General features: G+C 40.5%; 1 long non-coding RNA gene and 1 other non-coding gene across 2 annotated transcripts in view; one reads left to right on the top strand and one right to left on the bottom strand.

Moving 5' to 3' along the window:
* LOC136317299 (uncharacterized) overlaps window positions 1-24,325 on the bottom strand; it is a 62,348-nt gene that overhangs the window by 25,844 nt on the left and 12,179 nt on the right. The gene's annotated exons all lie outside the window — the stretch shown is intronic.
* On the top strand, window positions 2,578-2,680 carry LOC136317949 (U6 spliceosomal RNA). The gene has a single exon (XR_010727938.1). It is a non-coding gene; the product is annotated as a U6 spliceosomal RNA (small nuclear RNA).

The following is a 24,325-nucleotide window of genomic DNA, read 5'->3' as shown; positions in this document are numbered from 1 at the left end:
ACAGGTATAGATACTATTATTAATGTTCTTGTTTAATCTTGTGAGTTCTTGGGTTTTCATTATATTATCTTTAAAACTCATGTATATAATAATGTTTTATTCATTTATTACATATCCAATATATTTTTTTGTTTGGGAGAGACAGAGACAGATAGACAGGGACAGAAAGGAAGGGACAGAGATGAGAAGCATCAACTCATAGTTGTGGCACCTTAGTTACTCATTGATTCCTTTCTCATATGTGCCTTGAAGGGGGCGTGGGGGTTGCTTAAAATGAAAGCAAAGTGAGTGACCCCTTGCTCAAGCCAGAAACCTTGGGCTTCAACCCAGTGACATCTGGGCTCAAGCCAGAGACTGTGAGGTCATGTTTATGATCCCACACTCAAGGCAGTGATCCCGCACTCAAGCCAGTGAGCCCTCGCTCAAGCCAGCGCCCTCAGGGTTTCAAAGTACTCTGTGTCCCTGGCCGACACTCTATCCACTGCACCACCACCTGGTCAGGCTCTGATACATTTGATAAGAACAAACAGAGGGGAAAGAGTAGGAAAAACTGAAGAATGACAACTTTTATTAGAGAGTTCTACTGTTAGGGAAAAGAGAAATTAAGCCATAGCTGCAAGAGAATGAGGAACAAAGACAGTTTTATACTTTCTTAAAGATGGGAGCAATAGAGATAGATGCAATGGCAGAGTGCGAGCTTTGGTGAATTAGCTATTCCACTAAAACAATGAAAATACAGCCTGACCAGGCGGTGGTACAGTGGATAGAGCGTTGGATTGGGATGCGAAGGACCCAGGTTCGAGACCCTGAGGTCGCCAGAGTGAGTGCAGGCTCATCTGACTTGAGCAAAAAGCTCACCAGCTTGGACCCAAGGTCGCTGGCTCGAGCAAGGGGTTACTCGCTCTGCTGAAGGCCTGTGGTCAAGGCACATATGAGAAAGCAATCAATGAACAACTAAGATGCCGCAACGAAAAACTGATGATTGATGCTCCTCACCTCTCTCTGTTCCTGTCTGTCTGTCCCTATGTATCCCTCTCTCTGACTCTCTCTGTCCCTGTTAAAAAAAAAAAAAGAAAGAAAATACAGGCAAACCAACTAAAGTCAACCATTTCAAAACTCTGGCAATTAACCAAAGACATAGATGAAATGAAAATTATGCAAGAGAAACTGCTAAATATTGGTAAGACAGCAGATTCTATGACATTTTAACTTGTGGCTATTCCCGTTCTCTCTCCTTCTTCAACTCAGAGGTTCAGGAGCCAAAAGCTGACTAAATTCCAGACAACAGAGAGATATAAATGCTTTGGCTTGGAATTTTAGAGGAAATCCTGGAGAATGAGACAACTACAGAAAATTTGAAAAGGTCCGATATGTTCCTGGGGATCTAAAAGGATCACATTGCTGTGTGAGTGCCCAAGAAAGAAATGAAAAAGGAGAGAGCCGAGTCACTCACATCTGGCTGACTGTGAGGCCCTGTGCAAGCAGACAGTGAAATCTAAAGCTGCCATGGAAACTGGCTGAAGCGTGAAGCCATGCCTTCTCACACAGATCTCCATGGCAAAAGGCAGGAGACATATACACAAGGAATTTAAGGAAATCTATTTGACCAATCACTGCCTGACCATCAAATTATACTTACCAAGTGTGACCCCAAGGAATCTAGGCTTAAAAATAAAAGCAAGAGCCTGACCTGTGGTGGCACAGTGGGAAAAGCAACAACCTGGAAATGCTGAGGTCACCGGTTCAAAACCCTGGGCTTGCCTGGTCAGGGCACATATGGGAGTTGATGCTTCCTGCTCCTCCCCCTGTTCTATCTCTTCACCCGTCCTCTCTCTTCCTAATGAAAATGAATAAATAAATAAAAATATAAAAAAAATTCTTTAAAAAAATAAAAATAAAAGCAAGAACTTTAGCCTGACTGACTGTGGTGTAGTAAGTAGAGTATCTACCTGGGACACTAAGGTCCCAGGTTCGAAACCCTGAGGTTACTGCTTCAGTGCGGGCTACTTTAACTTGAGCACCAGGTCACCGGCTTGAAATTGGGATCACAGACATGATCTCATGATCATGACTTGAGCGAAAGGTTGATGGCCTGAAGCCCAAGGTCCCTGACTGGAACAAGGGGTCATTGGCTCAGCTGGAAGCCCCTGGTCAAGGCACATATGAGAAGCAACCAAAGAACAACTAAAAGTGACGTAAGTATGAGTTGATGCTTCTCATCTCTCTCCCTTACTGTCTGTCTGTCTCTCTTTCTCACTAAAAAAAAGAATAATAATAAATAATAATAAAAAATAAAAACAAGAACTTAAAAAAAAGGCTTGGGAATAACTCAGGGGCCACACAGTAATACAGGGAATATAGACTTCACAGAATTAGTTGAGAAAACTTGCCGAACAAGTAAACAGCAACAAGAAAATAACAGTAACAGTATAAACTACAAACGTACAACCCAGAACAACAAACCTCGAGGGTGGAAGAGTCTGATACCAGAGTTGTTAGAGTATCAAAAATGTCCAGTTTTTGACAAAAGATTGTGAGACAAGCAAAGAAACAGTATATTATGATACATATTCAGGGGGGGAAAGCAGCCACATATACTAAAATTGGAACGATACAGAGAAGATTAGCATGGCCCCTGCGCAAGGATGACACGCAAATTTGCAAAGTATTCCATATTTTTAGGAACAAAACAGAAACAGAGACATGGACACTCGGAACAGAGGGACAGCTGTCAGAGGGAAGAGGGAATGGGGAAGAGGTGACTGGATGAAAGAGGGTGAGGGCATTAGTCAAATTATATATACATAACACAGAGATACAGACAACAGGGTAGCACTAGCCAGAGGGGTGTGGAGGTGGGGGAGGCGGCTAAGGGGGAAATGAGAATGGAAAGAGACTTTACATGGGGTACGGGGCGGGGGCACGATGCGGTGGGTAGAGGGGGTTATATTGAGCGGAACACTTTAAACCATGTCAATACAATAAATTAAAATTTAAAACTTTTTTTAAAAAAAGAACATGTCCTTGAGGGGACCAATATTTGGGACTTAATAGACAGACACTTGAAGGTAACTCCATAGCTATTATGAAAAAAAGGATTTTTGTAGCACTTTTATTGTCCTATCTGTTGTAAAAGATAACTATATAAAGCAATAATAATAAAACTGTGTTGATGGGCTTATAATGTATAAAGAAGTAATTTGTATGACAATACTACAAAGGAGGGGAAAGGGAACAGAGGCATATTGGAGCAAATTGTTTTATATACTATTGAATTAATCCTGCCCTGGCCTGGTATCTCAGATGGTTAGAGGGTCATCCTGATATAATAAGGTTGTGGGTTTCATCTCTTGTCAGCGTACAAATAAGAGTCAACCAATGAATGTATAAATAAGTGGAATAACAAATTGATATTTCTTTTTCTCTCTCTCATCAATAAAAAAAAAATTAGTCCAAAGTAGATTGTTTCGAGTTACAATGTTAATTGTATTCTCCCGGGTAACCACCAAGACGTTAATTAAAAATATACAGTTCGCAGCACTGGCTTGTTGGCTCAGCAGTAGAGCGTCGGCCTGGATTCAATTCCTGGCCAGGTCACATAGGAGAAGCGCCCATTTGCTTCTCTGCTACCCCTCCTTCCTCTCTGTCTCTCTCTTCCTCTCCCACAGCCGAGGCTCCATTGGAGCAAAAGATGGTCCGGGTGCTGGGGATGGCTCCTTGGCCTCTACCCCAGGCGTTAGAGTGTCTCTGGTCACAACAGAGCGACGCCCGGAGGTGCAGAGCATCGCCCCCTGGTGGGCGTGCCGGGTGGATCGCGGTCGGGTGCATGCGGGAGTCTGTCTGACTGCCTCCCCGTTTCCAGCTTCAGAAATATTAAAAAATAAAATAAAATAAAACATCCAACAAGATTAGGATGCCCACTATCATCTTTTCTATTCAACACTGTCTTATCTTACTAAGAGGTCCTGGCCATCTTAGTAAGACAATAAAAATAAAGGTATAAAGATTGGAAAGAAAAAACCCCCAAATTATCAAGATTTATAGCTGATAAATTTGTCATCATAGAAAACAAAAGAATATTCAGGCAATTTAAAAGGAACCATGGCTCCTTCAGAAATGGTTGATTCTAGGGTTGAGGCAGAAAAAAATATAAGATGCGTAGGAAGCAGCTTCAAGTGCCAGCAATTAAGGAAGTGCTCACAAACAAAAGGATGAGGGCATGTGAGAAGGAACAGGATCAACCTGAACAAGCCTCCAGCTGGAACAACTTGAACAACAAGACAAATAATATTCAGCAGTACTGGTTTTATAACTCAAAATTATTAAAGAAATATGCACAAGTTCATTCTGATAAAAACAAGTGACTGAATAAATGAGCACATAAATATATAAATAAGTATATAAGGGAAAAGAAACAAATCATTTTTTTACAGAAGAATTTCAAATAATACATGTAAATATACCCCCTTCAGGAGGTGGAGCTTAATTCCTCCCCTCTCCTTGAGGGTGGGCTAGATTCTTCCAGAGAACAGAGAATGAATAGGGAAAAACTGTAACTTTGCCGTGGATGAACGTGGAAACCACCTTAAGCAAGTGATGAAGGTCAGCATCACCAGTGATGTCATGGGGCTGTCCCACGTCCCTGGTATGATGTAATGCAAAGAGCACGTCAGCTCTGTAGTGTTTCTTCCAAAAACAAGCCCAGTCTCATTATGAGGAAAACTTCAAACAAATCCAAATTCTTTAGTATACCTCAAAAGTGCTAAGGTCACAAAAAACAAGTCAAGACTGAGCAAATGTCATAGACCAGAGGACACTAAAGAGACAGGACAACTTAAATGCAATGTAGTATTTTTGAATTGGATCCTAGAACAGAAAGAGAACATTAGTGGGAAAACTGATAAATCCATACCAAGTCTGAAGTTTAGTTAGTAGTAATATAGCAATGTGGCTTTCTTAGTTTTGACAAATATGCTATGGTGAAGAGTATATACGAACTCTCTAGACTATCTCTTTATATAGTTTTCTATTACTATAAAATTATTCTAAAATTAAAAGTTTGTTTAAAAAGAATATGTTTAGCAACGTAAATGGCTATAATATCAATATTTAAAAATCAGCTTTGGCTTAAGCCTGCCAGACTTACATGCCTTTGCTGTGAGGAAACAGGGACACTGGAAGGTAGGCTTCCCCCTTGCTCCCCTAAGGGAGCATTCTCTCTCTTCCAGGCCTGCTCCGGCTACCTATGACCTAACCTTGCCCAGAATGCTGGGGTTTGCCATGGAAGGCTGAAGGTGCCCAGGGCTGTTGGCCCCATCTACGACACTGTGGATGAGCCTAGGGTATTTCTTCCAAGAAGCAGGTAAACTGATCTCATTTGCACAAGGGCCTATGTCTTGCCAGAAAAGTCAGGTTTTTTATTCTTCCCTCGGAGATCTCTGTTGTGGGTGTTGATAGTCCTATTTTCTGCTGCTTTAATGTATAGTGTTTCCTTTATTCCTCCTAACTCAATGCCCCACTCATATTTCAGGCTGGGACCTACTCCTAATTTAGAGCTCTCTTTCCCCCTTTTGCCAACTTCTATTATGAATCTACCTTTGCCACCCAGCTTAGTGTATCCCAAGGTTCTCTTTACCATGCCACAGTCACAGAGCCCCAGGGAAAAGCAACCTGGTCTCATCTCTCCAGGCAGAGGAGAACAGAAGCTCCATCTCCACACATGCTGCAGATGGCTTTTCCAGTCTACCTGAATCATTACCAGCTAGAAGCAGCGGTCATTGGGACTTGGACGTGAGCTGCAAAGTAGAGAATTGTGACAACAATTCCAGTGCCATGCTGACTTTTCCTGGATGTGGACTTTTCCTGGACTCCTGCTCCTTGTGACAGCTCCTAACAGACTGAACTGGGGTTGGGTTGCATTTGCAGGGATTTGGAATGGTGATGGTGCCAACATGGACTTGGTGAACATGTTAAGGACACTACTCTTATGGATTCTTGCTGTATTGGCCAAGAATTTGCTTAAAGGCTTTAATTACTGTAAAAAAAATAGAATACTAGATAAAGAAGATGTGGCACATATACACCATGGTATACTATTCAGCCATAAGAAATGATGACATATCGGATTATTTACAACAAAATGGTGGGATCTTGATAACATATACGGAGTGAAATAAGTAAATCAGAAAAAAACAAGAACTGCATGACTCCATACATTGGTGGGACATTAAAACGAGACTAAGAGGCCCTGTCCGGTTGGCTCAGCGGTAGAGCGTCGGCCTGGCGTGCGGGGGTACCCGGGTTCGATTCCTGGCCAGGGCACATAGGAGAAGCGCCCATTTGCTTCTCCACCCCAACTCCCTCTCTCCTCTCTGTCTCTCTCTTCCCCAACCGCAGCCAAGGCACCATTGGAGCAAAGATGGCCTGGGCGCTGGAAATGGCTCTTTGGCCTCTGCCCCAGGCGCTAGAGTGGCTCTGGTCTTGGCAGAGCGACGCCCTGTAGGGGCAGAGCATCGCCCCCTGGTGGGCAGAGCCTCGTCCTTGGTAGGCGTGCTGGGTGGATCCCGGTCGGGCTCATGCGGGAGTCTGTCTGTCTCTCCCCGTTTCCAGCTTCAGAAAAATACAAAAAAAAACCCAACCAAAAAAACGAGACTAAGAGACATGGACAAGGGTGTGGTGGTTGGGGGGTACGGGGGGAGGGAAGGAGGGAGAGAGGGAGGGGCACAAAGAAAACTAGATAGAAGGTGACGGAGGACAATCTGACTTTGGGTGATGGGCATGCAACATAATTGATTAACAAGATAACCTGGCCATGTTGTCTTTGAATATATGTACCCTGATTTATTGATGTCACCCCATTAAAATTTAATAAACATTAAAAAAAATCAGCTTTGGCCCTGACCTCCGGTGGTGGTGCAGTGGATAAGGCATCAACCTGGAATGCTGAGGCCACTCATTCAAAACCCTGGGCTTGCCTGGTCAAGGCACATATAGGAGTTGGTGCTTCCTGCTCCTCCCCACTCCTCTTTCTTTCTCTCTCTCTTCTCTTTAAAACGAAATCTTTTTTAAAAAGAAAGAAAAAAGTCTCTCTCTCTGTTGTTTCTAAAATGAATAAATAAAATCTTATAAAAATATTTTAAAAATAAAAATCAACTTTGGCCCTGGCCAGTTTGTTCAGTGGACAGAGCATCGGCCGGCATATGGATTTCCCAGGTTTAATTCACAATCAGGGCACACAAGAGAAGCAACTATCTGCGTCTCTCCCCCTTATCCCCCTCCTTTAGCCTGTAGCTCCATTGGTTTGAGCATCGCCCCAGGTGCTGAGGATAGCTCAGTTGCTCTGAGCAATAGCCTTATGTGCTGAAAACAGCTTGGTTGATTGAGCATCAGCCCTAGGTGGGGGTTGCCGAGTGGATCATGGTCAGGGCACATGCGGGAGTCTGTCTCATCATCTCCCCTCCTTTCACATTAAAAAAAAAAAATCAACTTCATTGCTACACCCCTCGAAAAGAAAAAAATAGTACATAACAAGATCTCATTTATAATAGCAGCAAACCCCACAATACCAGGAATAAATCTAAAACAGGATATGCAAGACCTGTATTACAAAATTATACACCTGAAACCTATATAGTTTTATTAACCATTGCCACCCCAATAACTTCAATCAGTAAAAAATGTTTTAAGTTTTAAAAAATAATAAAAGCAATGAAAGAAAAAAAATGCAAGACCTTATGCAGAAAATTAAAAAGCTCTACCAAAAGACATACAAGAATTTACTTAAAATGAAAAGATATATAACATTCATAGCTAGGAAGATTCAACATCATAAACATATCAATTTTTTTTCAGACTGTCTATAGATACACAAAAATTTCAATATTTTTATATAAAATAACAAGCTGATTAATGTTTGAAATAACAAAGGACAAAGAATAAATGAGATTCCTGAAGAATAAAATGGGAAGATTTTGCTCTAGGAAATAGAAATTCTTCTTTTTTTTTTTATGTGGGGTTTTTTTTGAGAGAGAGACAGACAGGAAGGGATAAGAATCACCAACTCGTAGTTACAGCACTTTAGTTGTTCTTTCCTTTCTTTCTTCTTCTTTTTTTTTTTTTTGTATTTTTCTGAAGTTGGAAACGGGGAGGCAGTCAGACAGACTCCCGCATGCGCCCAACCGGGATCCACCCAGCATGCCCACGAGGGGGTGATGCTCTGCCCATCTGGGGCATTGCTCACAGTGGCCTGAACCATTCTAGCAAGTGAAGCAGAGGCCATGGAGCTGTCCTCAGCACCCGGGCCAGTGGAGCCTTGGCTGTAGGAGGGGAAGAGAGAGACAGAGAGAAAGTTGAGGGGGAGGGGTGGAAAGGCAAATGGGCGCTTTTCCTGTGTGCCCTGGCTGGGAATCAAACCCGGGACTCCTGCATGCCAGGCCGATGCTCTACCACTGAGCCAACCGCCCAGGGCCTTTAGTTGTTCTTTGACTGCCTCCCATACATGCCTTGACCAGGGGGCTCCAGCCAGTGACCCTGGGCTTCAAACCTGTGACTTCAAGGTTTCAAATCCAGGTCCTCAGCCTCTCAGGTCAATCAATACTCTGTACATTGCACCACTACCTGGTCAGAAAATATCAAGATTCTTTATGAAGCTAAGCAATTAAGGTAGTGTGGTACTGATTAGACAAAAAGCTAGCAAACAGCAGAGATCCCAGAAACAGACCTACACAGATGTGCATCAGAGGTAGCACTTCAGATCGTAAGGCTATCCATTTTGAAAATAATAAAACTGGCTCCCTATCTTATCCCCTTATACCACACAAAAACCAATCCCGGTTAGTTAAGGACTTAAATGTGAAAGGCAAACTTTTAAGCTTTTATTAGGAGAAAATAAAGAATATCTTTAAGATCATATGTTAAGGAAGAAAAAACACAAAAAGTACTATCTCTACAGAAAAGGCTGAATTGTTCAATTCAATTAAAATTAGGAATTTCTGCTCCTGTAAAGGTACCATAAAAAAAAAAGCCACAAACTGAGGAGAAATATGTAACATGTATAACTGACAAATGATGAGTATCCACATAATTAAATAGTTCCTACAAATCAATAAAAATGATAAAAATACCAATTTAAAAAATGGGCAAAAGATTGTAATAGTCATTTCACAGAAGAAGAAATATGTGTAGCCAGTAAACATGAAAAGATGCTTAATCATATTAGTGACTGAAAAAATGTTAATAGAGCCCACAATGAGGTATCACTTTACATTCATTATAATTACAAAAATTAAAAAGTGGGACAATATCAAGTATTGATTAGGGTATGGGTCAATAACACAAATTGCTGAAAGGTGTATAAATTGGTACCATCAGTTTAAAATACATTATAGCACAATCTTGTTGAACCAAATGTTTATATGTCCTATTAACCAACAATTCCACTCCTACGAATGTACCTTAGAAAAGTAGTTACACATGTATGCCAGGAGACATGAACAAGAATGTTCATAAGAGCAAAATGCTATAAATGACCCAAATTTCCATCAACAGATAAATGGTTGAATAATTTGTTTTACTGTCAAATAATATTGTACAGCATCGAGAATGAACAAGCCACAGCTACATATAAAACATTGGTGAATTTTGGAAATAAAATAATGAGTGAAAAAGTAAGTCCCAGATGATCACGTACAGTATGATGTTATTTTTTACAGAGCTCACAACCAAGCCAAATAAACAATGTATTGATTAAGCATCTCCACAAATATGAAATACACACACACATATATAAAAAAAAAGAGCAAGGGAATGTTAAACACAAAATTTAGGAGAGGGGTTATTTCTGGGGCGGGCGTGGGGTGGGGGGAATGACACAAAATGATACAGGTATAGATGCTATTATTAATGTTCTTGTTTAATCTTGTGAGTTCTTGGGTTTTCATTATATTATCTTTATAACTCATGTATATAATAATGTTTTATTCATTTATTACATATCCAATATATTTCTTTTTTGTTTGGGAGAGACAGAGACAGATAGACAGAGACAGAAAGGAAGGGACAGAGATGAGAAGCATCAACTCATAGTTGTGGCACCTTAGTTACTCATTGATTCCTTTCTCATATGTGCCTTGAAGGGGGCGTGGGGGTTGCTTAAAATGAAAGCAAAGTGAGTGACCCCTTGCTCAAGCCAGCAACCTTGGGCTTCAACCCAGTGACATCTGGGCTCAAGCCAGAGACTGTGAGGTCATGTTTATGATCCCACACTCAAGGCAGTGATCCCGCGCTCAAGCCAGTGAGCCCACGCTCAAGCCAGCGACCTCAGGGTTTCAAAGTACTCTGTGTCCCAGGCCGACACTCTATCCACTGCACCACCACCTGGTCAGGCTCCAATACATTTGATAAGAACAAACAGAAGGGGAAAGAGTAAAAAAAAACTGAAGAATGACAACTTTTAGTAGAGTGTTCTACTGTTAGGGGAAAAGAGAAATTAAGCCATAGCTGCAAGGGGATGTGGAACAAAGAGAGGTTTATACTTTTTTAAAGATGGGAACAATAGAGATAGATGCAATGGCAGAGTGCGAGCTTTGGTGAATTAGCTATTCCACTAAAACAATGAAAATACAGCCTGACCAGGCGGTTGCGCAGTGGATAGAGCGTTGGACTGGGATGCGAAGGACCCAGGTTGGAGACCCTGAGGTCGCCAGAGTGAGCGCAGGCTCATCTGGTTTGAGCAAAAACCTCACCAGCTTGGACTCAAGGTCGCTGGCTCGAGCAAGGGGTTACTTGGTCTACTGAAGGCCTGCGGTCAAGGCACATATGAGAAAGCAATCAATCAATAACTAAGATGCCGCAACGAAAAACTGATGATTGATGCTTCTCATCTCTCTCCATTCCTGTCTGTCTGTCCGTCTATCACTCTCTCTGACTCTCTCTCTGTCCCTGTAAAAAAAAAAATAAAGAAAAGAAAATACAGGCAAACCAACTAACGCCAACCACCTCAAAACCCTGTCAATTAACCAAAGACATAGATGAAATGAAAATTATTCAAGAGAAACTACTAAATCTTGGTAAGACAGCAGATTCTGTGACATTTTAACTTGCGGCTATTCCCGTTCTCTCTCCTTCTTCAACTCAGTGGTTCAGGAGCCAAAAGCTGACTAAATTCCAGACAACAGAGAGATATAAATGCTTTGGCTTGGAATTTTAGAGGAAATCCTGGAGAATGAGACAACTACAGAAAATTTGAAAAGGTCCGATATGTTCCTGGGGATCTAAAAGGATCACATTGCTGTGTGAGTGCCCAAGAAAGAAATGAAAAAGGAGAGAGCCGAGTCACTCACATCTGGCTGACTGTGAGGCCCTGTGCAAGCAGACAGTGAAATCTAAAGCTGCCATGGAAACTGGCTGAAGCGTGAAGCCATGCCTGCTCACACGGATCTCCATGGCAAAAGGCAGGAGACATATACACAAGGCATTTAAGAAAATCTATTTGACCAATCACTGCCTGACCATCAAATTATACTTACCAAGTGTGACCCCAAGGAATCTAGGCTTAAAAATAAAAGCAAGAGCCTGACCTGTGGTGGCACAGTGGGAAAAGCAACAACCTGGAAATGCTGAGGTCACCGGTTCGAAACCCTGGGCTTGCCTGGTCAAGGCACATATGGGAGTTGATGCTTCCAGCTCCTCCCCCTGTTCTATCTCTTCACCCCTCCTTTCTCTTTCTAATGAAAATCTTTTCTGTTCAACACTGTCTTATCTTACTAAGAGGTCCTGGCCATCTTAGTAAGACAATAAAAATAAAGGTATAAAGATTGGAAAGAAAAAAACCCCCAAATTATCAAGATTTATAGCTGATATATTGGTCATCATAGAAAACAAGAGAATATTCAGGCAATTTAAAAGGAACCATGGCTCCTTGAGAAATGGTCGATTCTAGGGTTGAAGCAGAAAAAAATATAAAATGCGTAGGAAGCAGCTTCAAGTGCCAGCAATTAAGGAAGTGCTCACAAACAAAAAGATGAGGGCATGTGAGAAGGTACAGGATCAACCTGAACAAGCCTCCAGCTGGAACAACTTGAACAACAAGGCAAATAATATTCAGCAGTACTGGTTTTATAACTCAAAATTATTAAAGAAATATGCACGACTTCATACTGATAAAAGCAAGTGACTGAATAAATGAGCACATAAATATATAAATAAGTATATAAGGGAAAAGAAACAAATCATTTTTTTACAGAATTCCAAATAATACATGTAAATATACCCCCTTCAAGAGGTAGAGCTTAATTCCTCCCCTCTCCTTGAGGGTGGGTCAGATTCTTCCAGAGAACAGAGAATGAAAACGGAAAAACTGTAACTTTCCGGTGGATAAACGTGGAAACCATCTTAACCAAGTGATGAAGGTCAGCATCACCAGTGATGTCATGGGGCTGTCCCACGTCCCTGGTATGATGTAATGCAAAGAGCACGTCAGCTCTGTAGTGTTTCTTCCAAAAACAAGCCCAGTCTCATTATGAGGAAAACTTCAAACAAATCCAAATTCTTTAGTATACCTCAAAAGTGCTAAGGTCACAAAAAACAAGTCAAGACTGAGCAAATGTCATAGACCAGAGAACACTAAAGAGACAGGACAACTTAAATGCAATGTAGTATTTTTGAATTGGATCCTAGAACAGAAAGAGAACATTAGTGGGAAAACTGATAAATCCATACCAAGTCTGAAGTTTAGTTAGTAGTAATATAGCAATGTGGCTTTCTTAGTTTTGACAAATATGCTATGGTGAAGAGTATATACGAACTCTCTAGACTATCTCTTTATATAGTTTTCTATTACTATAAAATTATTCGAAAATTAAGTTTGTTTAAAAAAATATGTTTAGCAACATTAATGGCTATAATATCAATATTTAAGAATCAGCTTTGCCTAAAGCCTGCCAGACTTACATGCCTTTGCTGTGAGGAAACAGGGACACTGGAAGGTAAGCTTCCCCCTCGCTCCTCTAAGGGAGGGTTCAGTCTCTTCCAGCCTTGCTCCAGCCACCTATGACCTAACCTTGCCCAGAATGCTGGGGTTTGCCATGGAAGGCTGAAGGTGCCCAGGGCTGTTGGCCCCATCTACGACACTGTGGACGAGCCTAGGGTATTTCTTCCAAGAAGCAGGAAAACTAGTCTCACTTGCACAAGGGCCACTTAACTATGTCTTGCCTGAATAGTCAGGTTTTTTTATTCTTCCCTCGGAGATCTCTGTTGTGGGTGTTGATAGTCCTATTTTCTGCTGCTTTATTTTTTTTTTTTTTTGTCTTTTAGTCTTTTTATTTAATTTTTTTTTTATAATTTTATTTTTTTAATGGGGTGACATCAATAAATCAGGATACATATATTCAAAGATAACAAGTCCAGGTTATCTTGTCGTTCAATTATGTTGCATACCCACCACCCAAAGTCAGATTGTCCTCTGTCACCTTCTATCTTGTTGTCTTTGTGCCCCTCCCCACCCCCTATCCCTCTCCCATTCCCCCCTCCCCCCCGTAACCACCACACTCTTGTCAATGTCTCTTAGTTTCAGTATTATGTCCCACCTACGTATGGAATAATACAGTTCCTGGTTTTTTCTGATTTACTTATTTCGCTTCGTATCATGTTATCAAGATCCCACCATTTTGCTGTAAATGTTCCGATGTCATCATTTCTTATGGCTGAGTAGTATTCCATAGTGTATATGTGCCACATCTTCTTTATCCAGTCATCTACTGATGGGCTTTTTGGTTGTTTCCATGTCCTGGCCACTGTGAACAATGCTGCAATAAACATGGGGCTGCATGTGTCTTTACGTATCAATGTTTCTGAGTTTTGGGGATATATACCCAGTAGAGGGATTGCTGGGTCATAAGGTAGTTCTATTTGCAGTTTTTTGAGGAACCACCATACTTTCTTCCATAATGGTTGTACTACTTTACATTCCCACCAACAGTGTATGAGGGTTCCTTTTTCTCCACAGCCTCTCCAACATTTGCTATTACCTGACTTGCTAATAACAGCTAATCGAACAGGTGTGAGGTGGTATCTCATTGCCGTTTTGATTTGCATTTCTCTAATAGCTAAAGAAGATGAGCATCTTTTCATATATCTGTTGGCCATTTGTATTTCTTCCTGGGAGAAGTGTCTATTCATATCCTCTTCCCATTTTTTTATTGGATTGTTTGTTTGTTTGTTGTTGAGTTTTATGAGTTCTTTGTATATTTTGGATATTAGGTCCTTATCTGAGCTGTTGTTTGAAAATATCATTTCCCATTTAGTTGGCTTTCTGTTTATTTTGTTATCAGTTTCTCTTGCTGAGCAAAAACTTCTTAGTCTGATGTAGTCCCATTCATTAATTTTTGCCTTCACTTCTCTTGCCATTGGAGTCAAATTCATAAAATGCTCTTTAAAACCCAGGTCCATGAGTTGAGTACCTATGTCTTCTTCTATGTACTTAATTGTTTCAGGTCTTATGTTTAGATCTTTGATCCATTTTGAGTTAATTTTTGTACAGGGAGAGAGACTGTAGTCCAGTTTCATTCTTTTGCATGTGGCTTTCCAGTTTTCCCAGCACCATTTATTGAAGAGGCTTTCTTTTCTCCATTGTGTGTTGTTGGCCCCTTTATCAAAAATTATTTGATTATATATATGTGGTTTTATTTCTGGACTTTCTATTCTGTTCCATTGGTCTGAGTGTCTATTTTTCTGCCAATACCATGCTGTTTTGATTGTCGTGGCCCTATAATAGAGTTTGAAGTCAGGTATTGTTATGCCCCCAGCTTCATTCTTTTTCTTTAGGATTGCTTTGGCTATTCGGGGTTTTTTATAGTTCCATATAAATCTGATGATTTTTTGCTCTATTTCTTTAAAAAACGTCATTGGAAGTTTGATGGGAATTGCATTAAATTTGTATATTGCTTTGGGTAATATAGCCATCTTGATTATATTTATTCTTCCTAGCCAAGAACAAGGTATATTCTTCCATCTCATTATATCTTTTTCGATTTCCCTTAACAATGGTTTATAGTTTTCATTATATAAGTCCTTTACATTCTTTGTTATGTTTATTCCTAAGTATTTTATTTTTTTTTGTTGCAATCGTGAAGGGGATTATTCTTTTGAGTTCCTTCTCAGTTGTTTCATTGTTGGCATATAGAAAGGCTATTGACTTCTGTATGTTAATTTTGTATCCTGCGACCTTACTGTATTGGCTTATTGTTTCTAGTAGTCTTTTTGTGGATTCTTTGGGGTTTTCGATGTATAGGATCATATCATCTGCAAAAAGTGATACCTTTACTTCTTCTTTTCCAATATGGATGCCTTTTATTTCTTTATCTTGTCTGATTGCTGTGGCGAGAACCTCTAGTACCACATTAAATAAGAGTGGAGAGAGTGGACAACCCTGTCTTGTTCCTGATTTAAGGGGGAAAGCCTTCAGTTTAGTGCCATTTAATATGATGTTAGCTGATGGTTTATCATATATGGCCTTTATCATGTTGAGATATTTTCCTTCTATACCCATTTTGTTGAGAGTCTTAAACATAAAATTGTGTTGTATTTTATCGAAAGCCTTTTCTGCATCTATTGATAAGATCATGTGGTTTTTGTTCTTTGTTTTGTTGATATGGTGTATTACATTAACCGTTTTACGTATGTTGAACCATCCTTGAGATTCTGGGATGAATCCCACTTGATCATGATGTATTATTTTTTTAATATGTTGTTGTATTCGATTTGCTAGTATTTTGTTTAGTATTTTAGCATCTGTATTCATTAGAGATATTGGTCTGTAGTTTTCTTTTTTTGTGCCATCCTTGCCTGGTTTTGGGATGAGGGTTATGTTGGCCTCATAAAATGTGTTTGGAAGTATTGCTTCTTCTTCAATTTTTTGGAAGACTTTGAGTAGAATAGGAACCAAGTCTTCTTTGAATGTTTGATAAAATTCGCTGGTATAGCCGTCAGGGCCTGGACTTTTATTTTTGGGGAGGTTTTTAATGGTTTTTTCTATTTCTTCTCTACTGATAGGTCTGTTTAGGCTTTCTGCTTCTTCTTGACTCAGTCTAGGAAGGTTGTATTTTTCTAGGAATTTATCCATTTCTTCTAGGTTGTTGAATTTAGTGGCATAAAGTTTTTCATAGTATTCTACAATAATTCTTTGTATATCTACAGTGTCCGTGGTGATTTCTCCTCTTTCATTTTGGATTTTGTTTATATGAGTTCTTTCTCTTTTTTCCTTGGTAAGTCTTGCCAAGGGTTTGTCAATTTTGTTGATCTTTTCAAAGAACCAACTCCTTGTTCTATTAATTTTTTCTATAGTTTTTCTGTTCTCTAATTCATTTATTTCTGCTCTGATTTTTATTATCTCCTTTCTTCGGCTGGTTTTGGGTTGTCTTTGTTCTTCTTTTTCTAGTTCCTTAAGGTGGGAAGTTAAGTGGTTGACTTGGGCTCTCTCTTGTTTGTTCATATATGCCTGAAGCGATATGAACTTCCCTCTTATCACTGCTTTTGCTGCATCTCATAGATTCTGATATGTGGTATTGTCATTTTCATTAGTCTGTATATATCTTTTGATCTCTGCACTTATTTCTTCTTTGACCCATTCATTTTTTAAAAGTATGTTGTTTAGTTTCCACATTTTTGTGGGATTTTTTTCCTCTTTTTTGCAGTTGAATTCTAGTTTCAAGGCTTTATGATCAGAAAATATGCTTGGTACAACTTCAATTTTTCTGAATTTCCTGATGTTGTTTTTGTGGCCCAACATATGGTCAATTCTTGAGAATGATCCATGTACACTGGAGAAAAATGTATACTCAGTCACTTTGGGATGAAATGTCCTGTAGATGTCCATCATATCCAGGTGCTCTAGTGTTTTGTTTAAGGCCACTATGTCTTTGTTGATTCTCTGTTTGGATGACCGATCTAGAGCCGTCAGCGGTGTATTGAGGTCTCCAAGTATGATTGTATTTTTGTCAGTTTTTGTTTTAAGATCAATAAGTAGCTGTCTTATATATTTTGGTGCTCCTTGGTTTGGTGCATATATATTAAGAATTGTTATGTCTTCTTGATTCAGTGTCCCCTTAGACATTATGAAATGGCCATTTTTGTCTCTGAGTACTTTTCCTGTCTTGTAGTCAGCATTATCCGATATGAGTATTGCTACACCTGCTTCTTTTTGGATGTTATTTGCTTGGAGTATTGTTTTCCAGCCTTTCACTTTGAATTTGTTTTTATCCTTGTTACTTAGATGAGTTTCCTGTAGGCAGCATACAGTTGGATTTTCTTTTTTAATCCATTCTGCTACTCTGTGCCTTTTTATTGGTGAGTTTAATCCGTTTACATTTAGTGTAATTATTGATACTTGTGAGTTCCCTATTGCCATTTTATATCTTGCTTTCTGTTAGTTTCGTGTCTTGTTTGATCCTTCTCTTTCGTTTTTCTATCTTTTGTTTTTATTTGGTTGTATTCCATACATCTTTCCTCTGTTGCTATCTTTTTTATCTCATGTGCTTCTGTGGTGGTTTTTTCAATGGTGGTTACCTTTGAGTAATGAAAAGGGTCCCTACCCTGTTCATTGTAGCGAACTATTTTGTGAGTACTTTTGCACTCCATCGTCCTTTGCTACTGTTAATCTCCGTCTTCTCCCCCTCTTTCTTTTTGTTGTTGTCACAGTTTAAATTTGGTTTTATTGTGTTCTTCTTGGAGCTTTTACTTGTGGCTCTGTTTTTTTTTGTTCTTTGTATCTGATTGGAGAACCCCCTTTAGTAATTCCTGGAGTGGGGGTTTTCTGATGATAAATTCCCTCATCTTTTCTGTATCTGTGAATGTTTTTATTTCTCCTTCGTATTTGAAGGATAGCTTTGATGGGTATAGTATTCGTGGCTGAAAGTTCCTCTCTTTCAGGACTTTAAATATTGGGGTCCACTCTCTTCTAGCTTGTAGAGTTTCTGCTGAGAAATCTGATGATAATCTAATGGGCCTTCCTTTATATGTTGTATTCTTCTTTTCCCTGGCTGCCTTGAGAATTTTTTCTTTCCTGTTGGTTTGTGTCAATTTCATTATGATATGCCTTGGAGTAGGTTTGTTGGGGTTAAGAAAACTTGGAGTTCTGTTTGCTTCTTGAACTTGAGGCTTTAGTTCTTTCCACAGGCTTGGGAAGTTCTCATCTATTATTTGTTTGAGTATGTTCTCCATTCCATTTTCTCTCTCTTCTCCCTCTGATATACCTATTATTCTTATGTTATTCTTTTTGATGGAGTCAGATAATTCTTGTAGGGCTATCTCATTTTTTTTAATTTTTGAGTCTCTTTCTTCTTCTCTCTGTTGTGCCTCAAGTTGCTTGTCTTCTATTTCACTAATCCTCTCTTCTATCTGACCTGTTCTATTAGCTAAGCTTGTTACTTCGTTTTTCAGCTCGTGAATTGAGTTTTACATCTCTGGTTGATTTGTTTTTATAGTTTCAATTTCCTTGGACATATATTCTTTGTGTTCATGGAGTTGTTTTCTGAGCTCCCTATATTGCCTTTCTGTGTTTTCTTGTATATCTCGGAGGATTTTTAGGATTTCTATCTTGAATTCTCTGTCATTTAGCTCCAAGGTTTCCAATATATTAAATTTTTTCTCCATAGATTTTTCCTCATCTAGCTGTGTTACCTCTCTTTCTTTTGTATCCATGATATTCGATTTTCTCTTCCTTAATGGCATCTGAGGGTGGTTTTGTTGATAGTATTAATGAGATTTAATAAAGAATAAAAAGTTAAAAAAATAAATAAAAAATCGAAAAGAGTTGTTTTTTTTAAAAAAAATTAATAATGAAATAAAGAAAAATAAAATAAAATAAAAATTTTTTAAAAAAGGAAATTATTCCCCCCCTCCTTTTTTCCTCTCCTCTCCTCTCCCCTCTTTCTTGAGAAAATCTTGTGGTGGACTGTGAGTTATAACAAACAATGCCTGTGATGGAGGGCCTGAATTGGGGAAAAGTAATAAAGGGGCAAAAAAGAAAAAAAGGAAAAAAAAAAAGAGCGTATGGACCCACAAAAAGCAAATAAGGAAAAAATTTGGGTCAAGAATAAAATGATTTGCTTTTAGGTGTTGGTTGTCTAAGAGTTATGATGAGAGGAATAAGAGGAAAACGGAAAAATGGGGGACAAATTAAAAACTTACTATTGTATTTAGTGGAACAAGAACTAGATAGTATGGAGAGCCAGGGATGGGAGCACTGCTAGTGAGTTAAAAAGGTGAAGTAAAAACCCCCCAAAATGCCACAAACATAGGTTTGAGTCCCAGATAAGATAATTTGTTTGTTATTGAGCTTTGAATGAGAGGAGATGTAAAGGAGAAAGGAAGAAACTAATATAGAGGGAGAAAAGAAAGAGAGAGAGAGAAAAAAAAGAGGGAACCACTAAAAGAAGAAAAAAGAAAGGAGAGAGAGAGAGAGTTAAGGGTTTTGGAGTGCAACCCTCATAGAGAGAAAGGAAGAGAAGAGAAAAGATAATGGGAGATGTAACACTTATGGGTAGTGTAGTTCAAGGAGAGGAGAGAGTAAGACCAGTAGAGAGTTAATCGGCCAAATTGGAGGAAGAAAAAAAAGTATCAAGAATGAAGATAAGAGAAACAAACGAACAAATATAATAAAATGTGATAGGTTATAAAGTCTGCATATTATTCTTGTTTTTGAGAGGTTATCTTCTTGCTTTTTCTTTTCTCTCCCTCTTCCTGGTCGGTGACTCTGTACCCCGGGTTCTGCCCCTTTGGCACGCTCAGGTAGAGGCTTGCAGTTGATAAGTCTCTATGGCAATGTCATGTATTGTGCTTTAGTCTCGTGGGAGTCGAGGCTCATTAGCATTTATAGGCTCCGACAGTGAGAGAGTCCGTGTTCCTGGAGCCTTTCTCCTAGTCTTTCCTTCCTCAATTAGTAGCCTGATAATCCAGCTATGGGGTTGCTGCTGTCTCTGCCTGGATAGTAAGAGGCTCAAAGAGCTGGCAACTCCCCACTCTATTTCCACTCAGCACAGGGCTCTGGGTAAGGCTCAGTCAGTCAGAGCTGCTAGCATAATCAGGCGGGCTTTCCACCCACTCAAAGACCACTGGCTCTGCCACTCTGTCTGGTAACACAAGCGAGCACCCACTTCTGGGGGGCGCTTGGAGGAAACTCTCACTCACTGTCTGCGACCAGGATATCCAGCCAGCAATCTCACGCTCTGAGTGAAACCCCCAACCGCAGGGAAAAGTTGCAGCATTGGAATTGAGTCTCGCTCCGTCCCCGTGCGCGGCTTTTGCAAGGCGCTGGGGCGGCTCGAGATTCTGCTTTGGCCCACACAAAGGCCCCTGACTCTGCCCCTCTCTGCGATAACACGGGCACGCACTGCGGAGGCACTCGGAGGAATCGCTCACTCCTTATCTGCGCGCGCACACCAGGATATGAGGCCGGCCGCGGTTCCCTCTGAGTGAAACCCTCACCAGCACGGAAAATCTCCACCGTTGGTAGTAGTTCTCACTCCCTCCCGTGCGTGGCTTTCCCAGGGCGCTGGGGCTGCCCAGAGACTCTGTCCTCGGCCCACAGAAAGGCCTCTGACCCTGCCTCTCCGTGGGGCAACACGGGCACCCACTCTCGGGGCCTAGGAAGAAATTCTCGCCCACTAACTGCGCACCGACCAGGAGACCGGGTAAAATGGCCGCTCCGCTTGTCTTTCTTTGTTTGGGTTTGGCGCGAGTGTTAGCTTGTATTGCCCGGGTTGCCACAGGATCAGATTTTCCTCGGCTTGGATCTGTGTGCCACAGCCTGGTTCGGCCGTTTGTGCCGCGGCGGCCTGGATCTATTCACCCCCTTTGCCCGCCTCAGTTTCTATGTTCACAGTTACCAGAGAAAGCCGCCCTGTTTAGGTTAGTGAGGAAGGCGGAGCATTTCTTACTCCCTTTTTCCTTCGGGGTTTGGTTATATATTTAGCCAATTTTTCACTCAATCATACCTTTGGGTGTATTGCGAAGCATCTGGAAGCTCCAAGTATAGGTTTTTCTGTTTCTGGTTGAAGATCTTGTTGAGTTTTGGGGGAGATTTATCGGTATCGCTTCCTACCCCGCCATTATTCTGACGTCATCTCCCTCTGCTGCTTTAATATATAGTGTTTCCTTTATTCCTCCTAACTCAATGCCCCACTCATATTTCAGGCTGGGACCTACTCCTAATTTAGAGCTCTCTTTCCCCCTTTTGCCAACTTCTATTATGAATCTACCTTTGCCACCCAGCTTAGTGTATCCCAAGGTTCTCTTTACCATGCCACAGTCACAGAGCCCCAGGGAAAAGCAACCTGGTCTCATCTCTCCAGGCAGAGGAGAACAGAAGCTCCATCTCCACACATGCTGCAGATGGCTTTTCCAGTCTACCTGAATCATTACCAGCTAGAAGCAGCGGTCATTGGGACTTGGACATGAGCTGCAAAGTAGATAATTGTGACAACAATTCCAGTGCCATGCTGACTTTTCCTGGATATGGACTTTTCATGGACTCCTGCTCCTTGTGACAGCTCCTAACAGACTGAACTGGGGTTGGGTTGCATTTGCAGGGATTTGGAATGGTGATGGTGCCAACATGGACTTGGTGAACATGTTAAGGACACTACTCTTTTGTGGATTCTTGCTGTATTGTGCAAGAGTTTGCTTAAAGGCTTTAATCACTGTAAAAAAAAACAACAGAATACTGGATAAAGAAGATGTGGCACATATGCACCATGGTATACTATTCAGCCATAAGAAATGATGACATCGGATCATTTACAACAAAATGGTGGGATCTTGATAACATTATACGGAGTGAAATAAGTAAATCAGAAAAAAACAAGAACTGCAGGATTCCATACATTGGTGGGACATAAAAACGAGTCTAAGAGACATGGACAACAGTGTGTTGGTATGGAGGGCGGGCGGGGGGAGGAAAGGAGGGAGAGAGGAAAGGGGGGAGGGGCACAAAGAAATCTAGATAGAAGGTGACGGAGAACAATCTGACTTTGGGTGATGGGCATGCAACATAATTGATTGACAAGATAACCTGGAAATGTTTTCTTTGAATATATGTACCCTGATTTATTGATGTCACCCCATTAAAATTAATAAAAATTAAAAATCAGCTTTGGGCCTGACCTCTGGTGGTGGTGTAGTGGATAAGGCATCAACCTGGAATGCTGAGGCCACTCATTCAAAACCCTGGGCTTGCCTGGTCAAGGCACATATGGGAGTTGGTGCTTCCTGCTCCTCCCCACTCCTCTTTCTTTCTCTCTCTCTTCTCTTTAAAACAAAATCTTTTTTAAAAAGAAAGAAAAAAGTCTCTCTCTCTCTCTTGTCTCTAAAATGAATAAATAAAATCTTATAAAAATATTTAAAAAATAAAACACAACTTTGGCCCCGGCCAGTTTGCTCAGTGGACACAGCATCGGCCCGGCATATGGATGTACCAGGTTTAATTCATAATCAGGGCACACAAGAGAAGCAACTATCTGCGTCTCTCCCCCTTCTCCCCCTCCCTTAGCCTGTAGCTCCATTGCTTCGAGCATCGCCCAGGTGCTGAGGATAGCTCAGTTGGTTCGAGCAATAGCCTTATGTGCTGAAAACAGCTTCGTTGATTGAGCATCAGCCCTAGGTGGGGGTTGCCATGTGATCCTGGTCAGAGCACATGCAGGAGTCTGTCTCACCAGCTCCCCTCCTTTCATGTTAAAAAAAATCAAATTCATTGCTACACCCCTCCAAAAGAAAAAAATAGTACATAACAAGATCTCATTTATAATAGCAGCAAACCCCACAAATACCTGGAATAAATCTAACACAAGATATGCAAGACCTGTATTACAAAATTATACACCCGAAACCTATACCATTTTATTAACCATTGCCACCCCAATAACTTCAATAAGTAAAAAACGTTTTAAATTTTAAAAAATAATAAAGGCAATGAAAGAAAAAAAAATGCAAGACCTTATGCAGAAAATTAAAAAGCTCTACCAAAAGATATACAAGAATTTACTTAAAATGAAAAGATATATAGCATTCATAGCTAGGAAGATTGAACATCATAAACATATCAATTTTCTTCAGACTGTCTATAGATACACTGCAATTCTAATATTTTTATAGAACATAACAAGCTCATTAATGTTTGAAATAACAAAGGACAAAGAATATATGAGATTCCTGAAGAATAAAATGGGAAGATTTTGCTCTAGCAAATATTGAGATTCTTTTTTTTTTTTTAATTGTGGGGTTTTTTTTGAGAGAGAGACAGACAGACAGGAAGGGAGAGAGATAAGAATCACCAACTCGGTAGTTGCAGCACTTTAGTTGTTCTTTCCTTTCTTTTTTTTTTTTTTTTTTCTTTTGTATTTTTCTGAAGTTGGAAACGGGGAGGCAGTCAGACAGACTCCAGCATGCGCCCAACCGGGATCCACCCGGCATGCCCACCAGGAGGCGATGCTCTGCCCATCTGGAGCGTTGCTCGCAGTGGCCTGAGCCATTCTAGCACGTTAAGCAGAGGCCATGGAGCTGTCCTCAGCACCCGGGCCAGTGGAGCCTTGGCTACCGGAGGGGAAGAGAGAGATAGTGAGGAAGGAGAGGGGGAGGGGTGGAGAGGTAGATGGGTGCTTCTCCTGTGTGCCCTGGCTGGGAATCGAACCCGGGACTCCTGCATGCCAGGCCGATGCTCTACCACTGAGCCAACCGCCCAGGGCCTTTAGTTGTTCTTTGACTGCCTCCCATACATGCCTTGACCAGGGGGCTCCAGCCAGCGACCCTGGGCTTCAAACCTGTGACTTCAAGGTTTCAAATCTAGGTCCTCAGCCTCTCAGGTCAATCAATGCTCTGTCCATTGCACCACCACCTGGTCAGGCAATATCGAGATTCTTTATGAAGCTAAAGAAATTGAGGTAGTGTGGTATTGATTACAGATAAAAATCCAGCAAACAGCAGAGATCCCAGAAACAGACCTACACAGATGTGCATCAGAGGTAGCACTTCAGATCGTAAGGCTATCCATTTTGAAAATAATAAAACTGGCTCCCTATCTTATCCCCTTATACCACACAAAAATCAGTCCTGGTTAGATTAAGGACTTAAATGGGAAAGGCAAACTTTTAAGCTTTTATTAAAAGAAAATAAAGAATATCTTTAAGATCATATTTTAAAGGAAGACAAAACACAAAAAGTACTATCTCTACAGAAAAGACTGAATTGTTCAATTCAATTAAAATTAGGAATTTCTGCTCCTGTAAAGATACCATGAAAAAAAAGCCACAAACTGAGGAGAAATATCTAACATGTATAA

Source organism: Saccopteryx bilineata, chromosome X (assembly GCF_036850765.1).
Source record: "Saccopteryx bilineata isolate mSacBil1 chromosome X, mSacBil1_pri_phased_curated, whole genome shotgun sequence".
In the NCBI taxonomy this organism is placed as follows: Eukaryota; Metazoa; Chordata; class Mammalia; order Chiroptera; family Emballonuridae; genus Saccopteryx; species Saccopteryx bilineata.
Note: the sequence above shows the minus strand (reverse complement) of the source record. Positions and strands in the feature narration are given on the sequence as shown.